Genomic DNA, 13,403 nt, shown 5'->3' on the forward strand with positions numbered 1-13,403 from the left:
CCTGGGTATACAGGGAGCAGCCTGGCATTGAGGCAGAGCTGGAGGCTGGGTGCACAGGGACAGACCTGGACCCTGGAGTTGCTGGAGCGTGGGACTGGCAGTGGGTGGGCCCAGGGCCTCCATCTATGGGGACTGGCCTGGTGCCTGGGGTTGACAGGCATTAGCTGGGGAAGGCCTGGAGCAGTGGCCTATGGGTGAGGGCAGCATTTTTTATAATGAAGTGAAATAAAACCGAATAGATGAAAATTCCAGGGTATATAGCACCCAGCGAAAATGAATCTACTGTTTGGCGACACTTTTGTTTCAATTGTATATGGGGGTGGTTAACTGGGTAGAATATAAAATACATTTCTTGCTGTGCATTGTGCTTCCAAAAGAAAAAGAAACCCCATGCAAGAGAGCAGGAGAAAGACCAGGGGCTGGGACACACTAAGCTGAGAGGGGAGGCACGAAGCTGGGAGCACCAGAGGAGACAAAGAATGGCACTAAACGGGGTGGGGTGGGGCGGGGTGGCGAGGAGAGACTCAGCCACAGCCATGGCTCCCGGGAGGAGCCATGGGAAATGACCACGGAGGCCACGGAAGCCACAAAGGAGCCGGCCCAAAGTGGTCACCACAGAGCAGCAGGCCAAAGCCTGATCAGAGAGGGTTAGAAAGAGGGTGGAGGGGCCGGCATTGCAGTGCGTGGGTAAAGCCAGTGCCTGTGACGCCAGCGACCCTCATCAGAGCGCCAGTGTGAGTCCCAGCTGCTCAGCTTGACCTACAATCCAGCTCCCGGCTAACGCACCTGAGAAGGCAGCAGGCGACGGCCCAAGTGCTTGGGGCCCCTGCTACCCACACGGGAGACCCGGGTGGAGTTCTAGGTTCCTGACTTTGGCCTGGCCCAGCCCTGGCTACTGTGGGCACTTGGGAAGTGAACCAGCAGACAGAAGATCTAACTCCCGCCCCTGCTCTCACTCTGCCTTTCAAGTAGATGAAACAATAAATAAATAAATAAATTTTTTTAAAAAGCCCTGATTCTTTAACCTAGCCCCTGAGCTCTTACCAGTGCAGCCCACAGCCTGGCAGAATTGTGCTGTGGCCCAGAGCGGCTTCAAGTCAACATGGGTCTTCCCAGCATAGAAGTTGGGAGCCCCAGAAACCCCAGCCGTATCAGGCAGGGAGAACGGTCTCCAGGCGGGCTGGAGGTGAGGCCCACACGAGACAACCTGGATGGGACCCTTGGCACAGGACCAGCTACTTAGCAAGTGCTCAACAAATACCCTGCAATGCTTCGCACTACAACCACCGCGCCCATTTACCCTCCCGTCGTCCTATGCCTGCCTTCTCACCCTCTCCCCAGTGGCCCCGGGCTCCTGCAAATGCTGTGTCTCTGTTCCTCTTGGTTCCTCTCCAGGAAGTTGAACCTCCTCCTACTTCTCTGCCCTTCGAACGTCTACTCATCCTGTCAGTCCTGGTGCTAGTTCACCTCCGAGGTGTTTTCTGTGACTGCTCAAACAAAATTAATCTCTCTCGGCTCTATGTTGCTTTCAAAACACTTTAGCTTATATCTCTATTATAGGGCACTTCAACATTGTACAAGTCTTTTTTAGAAAAAATTATTTGTTTGAAAGACAGAGAGAGAGAGAGAGAGAGAGAGAGAGAGAGAGAGAGAGACAGATCTTCCATTCATTGGTTCACTCCCCAATTGCCCACAATAGCTAGGGCTAGGCCAAGCCAAAGCCAAGAGCCAGGAACTCCATCCAGGTCTCCTACATGGGTAGCAGGGACCCAAGCACCTGGGCCATCATCTGCTTCTTCCCAGGTGCATTAGCAGGGTGCTGGATCAGAAGCAGAGTAGCTGGGACTCAAACCAGCGATCTGATATGGGATGTGGGTATCCAAGCAGCAACCTGACCTGCTGTGCCACAACGCCCACCCTTACAAGTAATTCTTTCTATGCATGTCACACACACACATACACACACATACATACACACTCACACACCTCCCATCAGATTCTCTGAGGGCAAGACCCATAGCTCCTTCCTTTCTGTAATCTCCAGGCCCTGCACAACAGAGGTGTTCAGAAGATGGACAGCGGGCATCACTGAAAAAGCACGGGCACGTGGATGGTGGCCGGATGGCCGGGCAGTGAGCAGTCTGCCTGTATGGCTTCCGATCATCCCCGGTGGGCCCAGACCCCAGCCGCACTCAGGGGAGCAGTGAAGGGGCACACACCGCTCCTCCAGACAGGAGTGCACCTGCAGGTTCCGAAACCTGGGATGCAAAGTTCTGAGCGTTGCTTGGGGCCAGAGCAAACCGCTCGGGAGGAGCCAGGCTCGCAAGGAGCCTCCACGGGAGAAAATGATTTAATTATCAGAGTGTCACCAAACAGATTGTGAGCTCATTTATTAACATTAACATTACCAAGATTTCCCTTCTCGCTTCTGTTTATATTTAGGTTAGTCATTCACAATAGAGCTAAAATTATTTCTACTAATTTTAGGTGCTGTCTGTACATTGCCCCTGCGATTCTTCCCAAATGCACTCTTTAACGTCAGAGACAGCCAAATACAGGACAAATTGGAATCAATGCTGCTTTTGTCTTCGCTAATAAGTGGCTGCCACACAGAGGAGCGGCAAACTGCTAATTGGCTGATCTCAATAGGGAAGAGACAATGGCAACAGGAATGCTGGGGATTCATTACTGGGCCCCTCTGTGAGCCTGGCTTCTGGCTTCCGCTGCTCCTGGCTTGCAGTGCAACAAGGATGGGCCTCCAGGCCTTCCTGCTGGGCTGCTCCTGCCCTGGGGATTCAGAGCTGAGCACCCAGCCACGCAGCAGGCACAAGGGTCAAGGGGCAGTGAGCAGGTGGCTGCCCCACAAGGGAGAGGACCAGAGCATGTGCAGGGGAGGGGGCTGGGAAGGAGGAGGCACCTTCTGGGCTTGGAGGCCCTGTGTACCTGTGCACGCTGTGGATACCACCACCACCACCTCCCCCCCATACAAGGAAATTGAGGTCTCAAGTGGAGAGGGACGAGCCCAGGGTCTGTAAGGCTGGTGCTGTAAGGAGGCAATAGTGCCCTCGCCGAAGCAGCCACGCTACCAGTAAGGATTTCTCTGAGCCAGGACTTGAACTCCACTGAGCCTGATTCCAAAGCCCATGTTCTTTGCGCTACTCTGGAAATCTTTCCTCCACCATTGCTCTATGGCCTCTGAAACTTCATTTCCTTGTCTCTGGGGTAAAGGAATTACCTCCTAAATGTCCTAGTTAAAATGCAAATGCAGCTGCACAGTGGAGGAGCCATACAGCCCCCTGCAGCCCAGTCCTGCTGTATAAACGAGGCTCCTGGCGCCGGGGAGAGCAGAGACAGGTGAGTTTGGAAAGCGGACAGGGAAAACTGCCCTGAGACAGCAGGGCCAGGTGTCACTCAGCAGTTGCCTTGGGAACGGGATGGCACCTAGGAAGAAGGCCCCAGAGGGGCTGCCCCCTGGGCAAGCCGCCCGGCACCAAATTTGTGGTCTTCTTCCCAAAGGCGGCTCTCTCTCCTCCTCCTCACAGCTCTGTGGCTCTGCCTGGGAGCCCACGATGCCTCCTAACTCCTTCCTCTCCCTGTGGCAAGCAGGCCTTTTGTTCTACTCACAGCACTCCCTCCCCTGCTTCTCGTCCTCATTGGCTTCTGCTTGGCCTGGCATCTGCTGGCTGCATGCCAGAGCAAAGTGGCACTGAACGCCTTTTACCAACGGCAGGACAGAGGTTTTTTAGATTTATGTTATTTATTTGAAAGGCAGAGTTACAGAGAGAGAGAAGGAGAGATAGAGAGATCTTTCATCTGCTGGTTCACTGTCAAAGCCAGGAGCCAGGAGCTTCTTCTGGGTCTCCCACATGGATGCAGGGGCCCAAGCAGCTGGGCCATCTTCTGCTTTCCCAGGTACATTAGCAGGGAGCTGGATCAGAAGAGGAGCAGCCAAGACTCAAACTGGTGCCCATATGGGATGCTGGTGCTGCAGGTGGCAACTTAACCCATTATGGCACAGCGCCTACCTCAGTAAGACAGATTTTATTTGGGCTACTTCAGTAAAAGAGAGAGAGAAAAAAAGAGGAAGAGAGAGAGAGAGCTAGCCTGGGCTCGTCTCCAAGTACAGGAGGGGCAACTGGGGACTCACGGCCGAAGGGCAGGGTGAGGGGAATCACCCAGAGGAGCTCGGTCAGGAACAGGGTGGTGGGATTCTTGCTGCGGACCTCGTTAGAGTTGGGCTCTGCCGGCAGAGGACGAAGCCCATGGAGAAGAGGGCTCAGGGGCGCCACTGTCCCTGGGGAGGATGCTTCACCTGGTACCTAGGACTCTCAGTACAAAGGGCAGGGACGTCATGGCCCCGTGCCGAGGACCGCAGGGAGCAGAGCACGTCCCGAGCTCTCCCCTTGCCTCAGTGCTGGGCGGTTCAGCACGACAGCTAATCCCATTTCACGGATGTGGCACCTGGCTTCGGGCAGCGAAGTCACGTGCACGAGCTGGCGCAGGCCTGGTTCAGCTCTCGCTGCAAAGCCCGCTGCTCCTGCCTCTACTCTGTAGCGCTTCCTGATAGCCCTGGGACTCGTGAGCGAATGAATGAAGGACTTCAGTTCTTCAGATCTTTCCAGAGCTCTGGGCTTTCATGGAAATCACCCTCTACCCCATCTCCCCATCTCCTCTGCATCCTAGCTAAGGACTCGGCTGCAGGCACTTTGCAAGCACAAAAAAGGATTCCCAAATAGTAATGCTCAGAGCTAATGTCCTTCGATGGAGAGAATTTCAGTGTTTTAAGATATTAATGTGCTCTGGCCTCCTTTCTGAGCACTCCTGCGTGTACACATCTATCTGGGCTGATTGATTTTTGCAATTGCGTGATTATAACCTAAACTGGGACATTGTGAGTCACGTATTCAAAAGAACTGCTTCGGGTCGGTATGTGTGAGTGTGTGTTAATATTTTTTTTTAAGTTTCCTTTTGTGCTTAACTCGGGAGAGAAATATTTGAAATTCAAATAATGAGGTATTCATCATGAGTTTGCTTTCCTTATGCCCAGGGTAAAAATAAAATAAAATGCTAGACCTTCTCCTTGCCTCTCCTTTCTCCGTGTGTTTACCTCCAAAATTTGAAGGAGAGTACAACTTAAAGGAATTGCCACAGTTATTTAGTGCATTTGCAAATCAATTAAGAGGAGCCAAATGAGGCTCCTGCTTCTTGCAGGGAGCCAGCCTCCCTCCCCACCCCACCCCCTACCCCCCAGCTCCAGTGACTGCTGCAGCCCACAGCTGGCCGGCACACACAGAACAGCTGTCACTTGGCGAGGTAGCGTGCCACTTAGCGCTCAACTCCAGCAGCCGCACCACCTGCCAAACCAACCCCTTGCTGGGCAGCTCCGCTCACCTGCCAGGCCCCAGGGCTCCTGTGGGGTGTTAATGGTGCCAGGCAAGCACACGTGGTCTTTGGAGTCAGGCAGAGATCAGAGATCGGACTGGGCAGCCTCCACTTTGCCGCCTCCTGGCTGTGTGGCCTTGGGCAAAGGACTTCACCTCTCTGAGCCTCTCTTTCTTGGGCTGCAGAAGTGTAGTGAGCAAACCCCCAGTTACCCAGCACAGAGAGGACCCAGCCTGCAGCGTTTACCCTCCTTTCTTCCTTTCTCCTCCTCCTCCTCAGGGTCCATGAGACCCCCTGGGTCATCTGGGGGAGGGAGGGGGAGGGCTGGAGAGCCTTCGCTTTCCTGCAGACCCCTCCCCGCCCTTCTTCCGCTGTTCTCTGCCCTGAGGGGCCCCTCAGTGGACGGCAGGGACCTCTGGCTCTGTTGTGTTTGACCGATGGAGGGATGGAGCACCTGGAAGAGCTCAGAGGGAGGAGAAGGGGTGAGGGCCCGCGTTTGCTATGCCTTCCCTGTGGGGTAGCAGCCAGCTGCCTGCATCTGTTCGCTGAAGGTCAGAGCCCCCCGAAGGTGGTCCTCTATCCAGCACCCTCATCTGGGCCAGTAGCTGCCCCCTTCCCTCAGCCCGCTGGGCCTCAAGAGCTGTCACCTGCCCCAAGTTGCTGCACCTGCATCTCCATGAGCGAGAACACCTGTTTCCTGCCAGAGCCCCAACTGCATCTCTTCTTTTTGTCTCATTCCCCGGGACTTAGAGGTCAAAGAAGTTGTTTCCAGCAAGACATGGAAGTCACATCGTCACCCCCTCCGAGAAGCCCTGCCAGATTGCAGCTGTATCATCTGTCTCCTTGCTTCTCTGAACCAAGGGAAATGCCCCTCCCCTGTGTCCTGGCATCCATGTCCACCCCTCCCCTCTCTGCGACAGAGCGGCACCGCAAGGTGGGGCACGGATCGCCACACCTCTGCACAGCTTGTCCCCAGGCCTTCCCCGTGCCTAATCCACTTCACATAGATGAGCTCGTGTGCCTGGACCAGCCCCGCACCAGCAGCACAGACTCGGGTGTGTGAGAAATGCCACATCTTTTGTTTTACTTTGGCCCACTCTCAGTACAACCCTGAGCTGAGGCAGAGGGGCTGACCTGGAGGTCAGCTCAGTGCATCCCTCGTCAGAGCAAAGCAGCCGATCGGCAGCCCCCGGCGCCTCCCTGGAGGAGACGTCAGCAGGGCCCCACTCTTGCTCTCTTGAGGCCTCTGGTGTGTCCTGGATGGGGAGAACCCGGGGCACCCTGGATGAGGAGGGAGCTCCTAGAGGGAGCCTCAAACCCAGGTGGTGCAGGATGCACCAGAGAGTCTAGCAAGCCCACGGGAGGAAGCGAGGGACCAGAGCAGCAGGGCCCTGAAGGGGGCAGCCATGTACACCTAAGTGCTAGGGCAGGGCCCAGCTGGCCACGTCCCACTCCCCCACCCCAGGAAAGAGCAGCTTTGGAGGTGAGCTGGGGCCCCGGCAGGGCAAGAGGCTGTGGGCCCTGGGCCTCAGCTCCCATATTGTCACTCAGATGATTTTGAGGAGGGCATTTCCCACGGAGCCTCCTACTGACGTTCAGGGGTCTGCGGCTGGCCACAGCGTAGACAGAGGGGCGGCGGGTGAGGCTGAGACACCCAAAGAAGCATCACTCCCTCTCATCCCGCCCAGGGAGCCTGGTGACCTTGACCTTGACGCATCTTCAGACCCCGATGGTCCAGGGGCTCAGCTGGGGCGGCAGAGAAGCACCGCCCAGCAGGATGGGCTTTTAATGAGCTTGAGCGCTGTGCACCCGGCCAAGGGCATGAGCACACCGCTGGCCGAGGAGGCGGGCCGCTGAGTTGTGACCTGCTGCTGTCCCTGCCCCAGGAACGGCCAGGGATGGCGTTAGCTTCTCTGCACAGAGGCCCAGCGCTGCCGAGTCAGGGAAACAGGTTAAGGGACCGCCCCTCTTTGAGGAGCGTGCGTGAGCCCTCCTTCATGGAGGAGAAGCCCCAGGGAGCACTGTGGGCTCCTCCCTGGTCCCCAGGCCCCTGCATGGACGGGCCCAGCTCCACAGGGATCCCCAGCCAGGTGTGCAGGGCTGTGCTCCACAGCCTGCCAGTCCCGACAGATGGCAGAGCGGGAGTCGCCATCCATCACGGCCGTAAGTGGCCAACTCCCCTCCTGGTGCCCCAGACAAATGGCTCGGCTCCTCCCTGCCTCCCCAGCCCCTCCATCTACCACTCCTGCCAGGCAGCCAGGCAGAACCGCTTACTCGGCGAGGCCTGTGTGCGGAATGCGAGGGGCGGCCGTGCCAGGTGACACCTGGAGGCGCATCCATCATCGCTGAGAGGCGGCAGCTTGCCCCACACCGTGACGGCAGCGCAGGGCATGTGCAGGCGGAAGGTGCCAGGCTCACGCGTCTGTGTGTGCGCACCTGCACGTGTGCCCGCACACACGAGTGCCAGCCCATCTGCCCAGCTGTCCCGTCCTCATAGGAGGGACGTGGTCTTGCCTGGCCCACCCGGCCTTGGCTTCAGCTCCAGGGAACAGGAATGACTGGATAGCCCCAGGCCCTGGGATGGGCTGGACTTCAGCTGTTCCATCCATGTATCCAGGTGTACGGCCCAGTGGCAGGAAATGGGGAGACTGACTGCCCACTGAATGGAACCCTGGCTTCAAGATTGGAACTTTCAAAGCCTCAGTTTGTTGCCTTTTCTGAGCAAATGGAAAGCACGATTCCCACCTCCAAGGACTTCGTACTCACAGGCACTGGGGGGAGGGCCTAGCAGGTGGCGGCGGTGAGGCCCAGCACCACAGGCCTGCTAGAGAGGCAGGGGCAGTCAGGACAGTGGGCAAAGGTGGGCGGGGGGAGCCCTGGTGAGTGGACGGGCAGGAGGTCATGTGGCAGCCAGGGTTGGGCAGAGGGGTCCACTGTGGAGTGAGCCTCCAGAAGAACCTGCCCTGCACCTCTCCCATCTAGAAGATTCCTGAGAGACGCAGGGAGGGCAGAGTAAAGCACCTGCCCAACTCCGTCTGACCCACAGCGAGGAAGAGGCGCCCATTTCTTGGAATGGCACAGCGCTTGCGGTCCAGCACCGTGGCAGTCACTGACCAAGGACAAAGCTGACATCCTACCCCATGCTTCCGAAAACCAGAGGCCCTGGCACAAGCGACAGAGGGCAGTGGATGGGCGGGAGCTCCAGTGCACATGAGCTGACCGACTCCTACACATCCCTCAGGGCCCCGATCACTTCTGAAGGGAGACTTCCACGCTTGTGCCCGCCATGCTGGGTCCACTCCCCTGCTGTCTCTGTCCCCAGCAGACTGTGCCTTCCCCAAGACTGAGGCTGGGTCTGGTTCACATCTCACTCGCAGTCCGAACGTGGGATGCCCGCACAAACAGGGAAGGAATGAGCCAATAAAGGCATCCTCACATGAAGGCTTAGCGCAGCACAGCTCCTTATACTCATGAGCTCTATATAGGGGTGAGTGTGGCTCAGCAGGTAGGCCCTGTATCCCGTATCAGAGTCCCTGGCTCACGTCCTGGCTACTTCATTTCTGATCTAGCTTCTTGTTGATGCACACCCTGGGAGGCCACAAGAGATGGCTCAAATACTTGGGTCCCTGCCACCCATGTGGGCACCCAGATTGAGTCAGACTCCTGACTTTGGCCTGGACCAGCCCTGACTGTTGCTAGCATTTGGGGAAATCAACCAGTGATTGGAAGATTCATTCTCCCCACCCCCTCTAGAATGAAAAATAAACAATTTTAAAAATAAAAGAAATCTTTTCTAAAGAGAGAGTTATAGGACTACTTGCGACCTTGGTTGGGCTGCATCAGTAGAGGTATTGCGTCTTAAGCAAAGGAGGAGAGTCGCTCTGCTCTGCTCTGCACCAGATCGCCCAGAAGAGGAAAGCCAGGGTGGAGGCAGGGTCTGAATAATAGGCGCCTTGCAAGATCCAAGCCGCAGAGAGGGGCCGCAGCAGCCCTGAAGGGCCATCCGGCAGAGCAGAGAGAGCTTGGCCAGCTTCTCCCTGGAGCCCCTTCACACCAGCACCGTTTTCCCCAGCCCAAGACATCCTGGCTGCCCCGCTGCGTCTCATCCAGCGGAGATGTCCCAGGCTGGAGCCTCGGAGCCCAGACTCATGGATTTTTGGACCAGAGAGCTATCAGCACCCACAGACGGGCCACCTGGCATTGCTGGGTCCAGCACTAGCTCCGCAACGCTCCCTAAAATTCCAAGTATAACTTCATTCCAACTCCACGTTCCAAACTTATGTGTTTACTTTGGGGGGGGGGGGCGTGGGGGGAGAGGGCGTGGAGAAGAGCTGTTTTGTGGTTTCCAGGACATAACAGTTCATAATTTTTTCACACCTTTCAGAGCAGGTGACAGCTTGCTTACAAAACCTAATTCATTCCCACGCAGGGCTCCACTCTGCGCTGCACGTTCATCCTTGCACCAGTAACACATCACAATAAGGTTAGGGACAGACACTCCCTCCCTCCGCCCCCGAAGAGGCATTCTCTGGATGCAGCCATGCAAGAAGAGAGCCACACCTCGCAGACACCTCGGGCCGGGCGGGGGGCCTCCTGGAAGCCAGCAGGGAGAGTGAGCTCCTGTGCCATTTCCTCCCGGGCCAGCACCACCTCCTCACCCTCTCCCCAACTTAATTGCAGGAGGAATTGTTATGCTAATTAGCATTATTCACAGAGTTAACAGAGCACGGGGTCTAAATTTAGAACCCCTGCTGCAGAGGGCTCTGAATTCATTGGGAGCTGGCAGGGCTGCTGGTAGGAAAGGAGCCACAGCCCCAATCCTGGGATGGCTCCTTCCCTCTCCCCCCTTCCCCACCCCAGTCCCCTTCTTCCCCTCCCCAGCCCCACAGAGCAGAGGAGCAGGAGAAGGGAACAGAGCCCCACCCTGGCCCATCTGCAGGCCTCCCTGGGGTCTTGAACTTGGGATGAGAAGCCCACGGCTGCTGGCAGTGAGGGCTCTGAGAAGGCAAAGTTCTCTCCCAAAACGGTGTTGAGCAGAAGCGACCTGTGCTGAGTGCCCGCGGTGTGTCGGGCAAGGTACCCGCTGCAGGGGGCAGCCCTGGGCTCAGGCCTGACTGGCTTCAGAGCTTGGGTGAGCCTGGGACAGTCACGTGGCCTGTCAGGTGGCCTGTCCTCCGTGTCCTCAGCCGCGGTGCGGAGGCAGGGCTGAACCAGGGAATGGACCCGCGAACTCCGAAAACTTCTGGACAGGGAATTAAAAATAAGTTTATTTTGATAAAAGCAAATTTTGGAATCCCTGGCCTGGAGGCAGCGGCAATTGAGGCCGGGATGACGGTGATGAAGGGGAAGCAGGAGGAGGCGTTCTCAGTTCTGACTTGTGAATAAGAAACCACATCTCAGGGTCAGTGCGGTGCTGCAGTGGGTTAAGCCGCCACTTACGATGCCGGCATCCCATGTTGGGGCCCAGGCTGCTCCGTGTCAGATCCGGCTCCCTGCTAATGCACCTGGGAAGATGATGGCCCAAGTGCTTGGGCCCCTGTACCCACGTGGGGACCCAGAAGAAGCTCCTGGCTCCTGGCTTCAAGCTGGCCCAACCCTGACTGTTGTAGCCACTTAGGGAGTGAACCAGTGGGTGGATGGAAGATTTTTCTCTCTCTCTTTCTCTCTCTCTATCACCCTGCCTTCCAAATAAATAAATCTTCAGAGAGAGAGAGAGAGAGAGAGAGAGAGAGAGAGAGAGAGAGGAGAGAAACTACCTCTTAGAGAGCTTAGGGCCTGCCCAGGGTGGGCGGGTCTCTCCAAGCTAAGAGCTGCCCCGAGACCCACCTGCCTAAAACACCTGTGAGGGTCTCGCCCATCCTCGCTGGGCCCTTCTCTTACTGGAGGGGCAGCAGCAGCTTGGGCCAATGCCAGCCCACTCTGCTCTGAGCCCCAGTGCCTGGAAGTGCCCACGGGAGTGAGCCCAGGAAGGGAGTGATGAAGGGGCAGGCTGGGTGCCTCCCCACCACCTCAGAGGGAGCAGAGCGGGGCAGCCACCAGCACCCAGGCCTCCCTGGGTGTCACAGACAGGCAGGACAGCTGTGCCCAGGCTGGGGACCCAGCTCTGCAGGATCCAGGACATGGGTTTCTTCCTCCTTGAAGCAGGGATGACTGTGGCCCCACCCTCCCAGGGCTGTTGGGGGATTCAGCGGGTGACCAGTGGAAAGAGCTGGGCGCAGCGTCGGTGCCGTGTTCCTGTGGTCCGTTCCGAGGTGCTCCGAGTCGGGGGCTCAGGACCCCTGCCTTGAGACGCCACCTTGAGGTTCCTGATCAGTTTTCACCATCAGCTCCCAACAAGTGACCTTTGACAGGTGTCTCCTGGTGAAACACAGGTCCCTCCTCTGTGATAGAGGGGACCGATCTTGAACCGAAGCTGCACACCCCACCCCGTGGGTCTCCGGCCCCTGAGGATACCCGGGGGGCTGTGGTGCTTCCACACCAGCCAGTGCCAGCAGTGATGGCTGCCTGAGACCTCAGCCAGCGCCCATGTGAGAACAGGTTGTGAGCTGCAGGTGCAGGGTCCGTGGGGAAAGTCCCTGAGCCCCGGCAGCCAGGAGATGCAGCTTCAAGTCCAGCTCTGCCCCTTCTAGCTGAGGGCCTCAGGTCCCCGGGCGTCTTTGAGCCTCACCTTTAATGCAGAAAAGGAAAATTCCACCCTGGCCATGGCTCCTCCATCACAGACCACTCCTTCAGTCCCATGAAGACAGCAGCATCCCCATATCCGTCCTCCATCCTCCACCCCCTCCGTCTGCCCCTTCCCCCCAGGCCCACCTCTTATTCTCTTCCCCAAGCTCTGGACTCATCCGGTGCTGCTCCCTCCCTGACATCCTGCCCTGGGCAGGACACTGACATGGACCACAGCCATGCCCCGCCCCCTTGGAGCTACCCCTCCTCCCCTGCTCCCAGTCAGAAACTGCCTGTCGTCCTGGGTTCTTCCTCTCCTTCACTTGCCCCAAGCGTCCTATTGCCCAGTCAGCCCTCTGAGCCCCGACCCTGCACAGCCCCCTTGCCCTGTGCCAGGCCTCCTGTTACTGTCATTTGCCTCCACAACACATTCGGGCCCTGGACAGCAGGAGGACACCGAGGAGGTGAGCCCACCTGCAGAGGCCACACGTAGGTAGCCACTTGCTGCACCCTGCCTCAGTTCTAACTCTGCACCAGCCTCTTCACCTTCACACCTGTCCTCTGGGGTGGCCTCTGTTACCACGTGGTGGGCAGAACAATGAGCCCCAAAGGTGTCCACCTCCCAACCCTGGAACCTGAAATGTGCTACCTTGCACAGCAAAAGAGGCTGAGCAGGTGGGGCTAAGTCAAGGCCCCAAGGCGGGGCGCTGCTCCTGGTTACCCACGTGGGCCCAGCAAGAGAGACCAGGGCCAGAGTCAGAGCAGGAGATGCAACAACCATGGAAAGGGGAGTCCTGAAGTGCTGGAAGAGGGAAGAGGGGGCCAGGACCGGAGAACGGGAGAACGGGAGCGCCGCAGGGCGCGGAGTGGGGGTTCTCCTCCGCAGCCTCCAGCAGCGACACAGCCCCAGGGTGCCCACTGCAGCCTTGATGGAAGACAATGCCCTGCTTGCAACTTGGGATGATAGCATGGGTGTGGCTACACAGCATCCCCTTTCCCCAGATAGGAGAGCCCGGCACAGACAGGGCTCCAGCGGCTACGCCACACTCAGCAGTGAGCAGGCAACCGAGCTGGGTTGGCACAGAAGCCAGCGGGCACCTGGGTCCTTGGTGGGGAACCCCACAGAAAGCAGAGAAAACGTGGTCTTCCAGAAATCCCCGGAGTGAGCTCCCTGTCACTGGAGATGTGCAAGGCAAGGCTGGGCAGTCACTTGCCCAGGTGTTCTCTCCCGGGTGTGTTTTTTCCACATCACTTAGTAGCAGAAGCCTTCTTTGTATTTATTTATTTATTTTGAAAGATTTATTTATTTGAAAGAATTACAGAAGGGAGAGAAAGAGAGAGGGAGAGAAAGAGAGAGA

The sequence above is a fragment of the Lepus europaeus genome, chromosome 5 (genome assembly GCF_033115175.1).
Source record: "Lepus europaeus isolate LE1 chromosome 5, mLepTim1.pri, whole genome shotgun sequence".
Classification (NCBI taxonomy): Eukaryota; Metazoa; Chordata; class Mammalia; order Lagomorpha; family Leporidae; genus Lepus; species Lepus europaeus.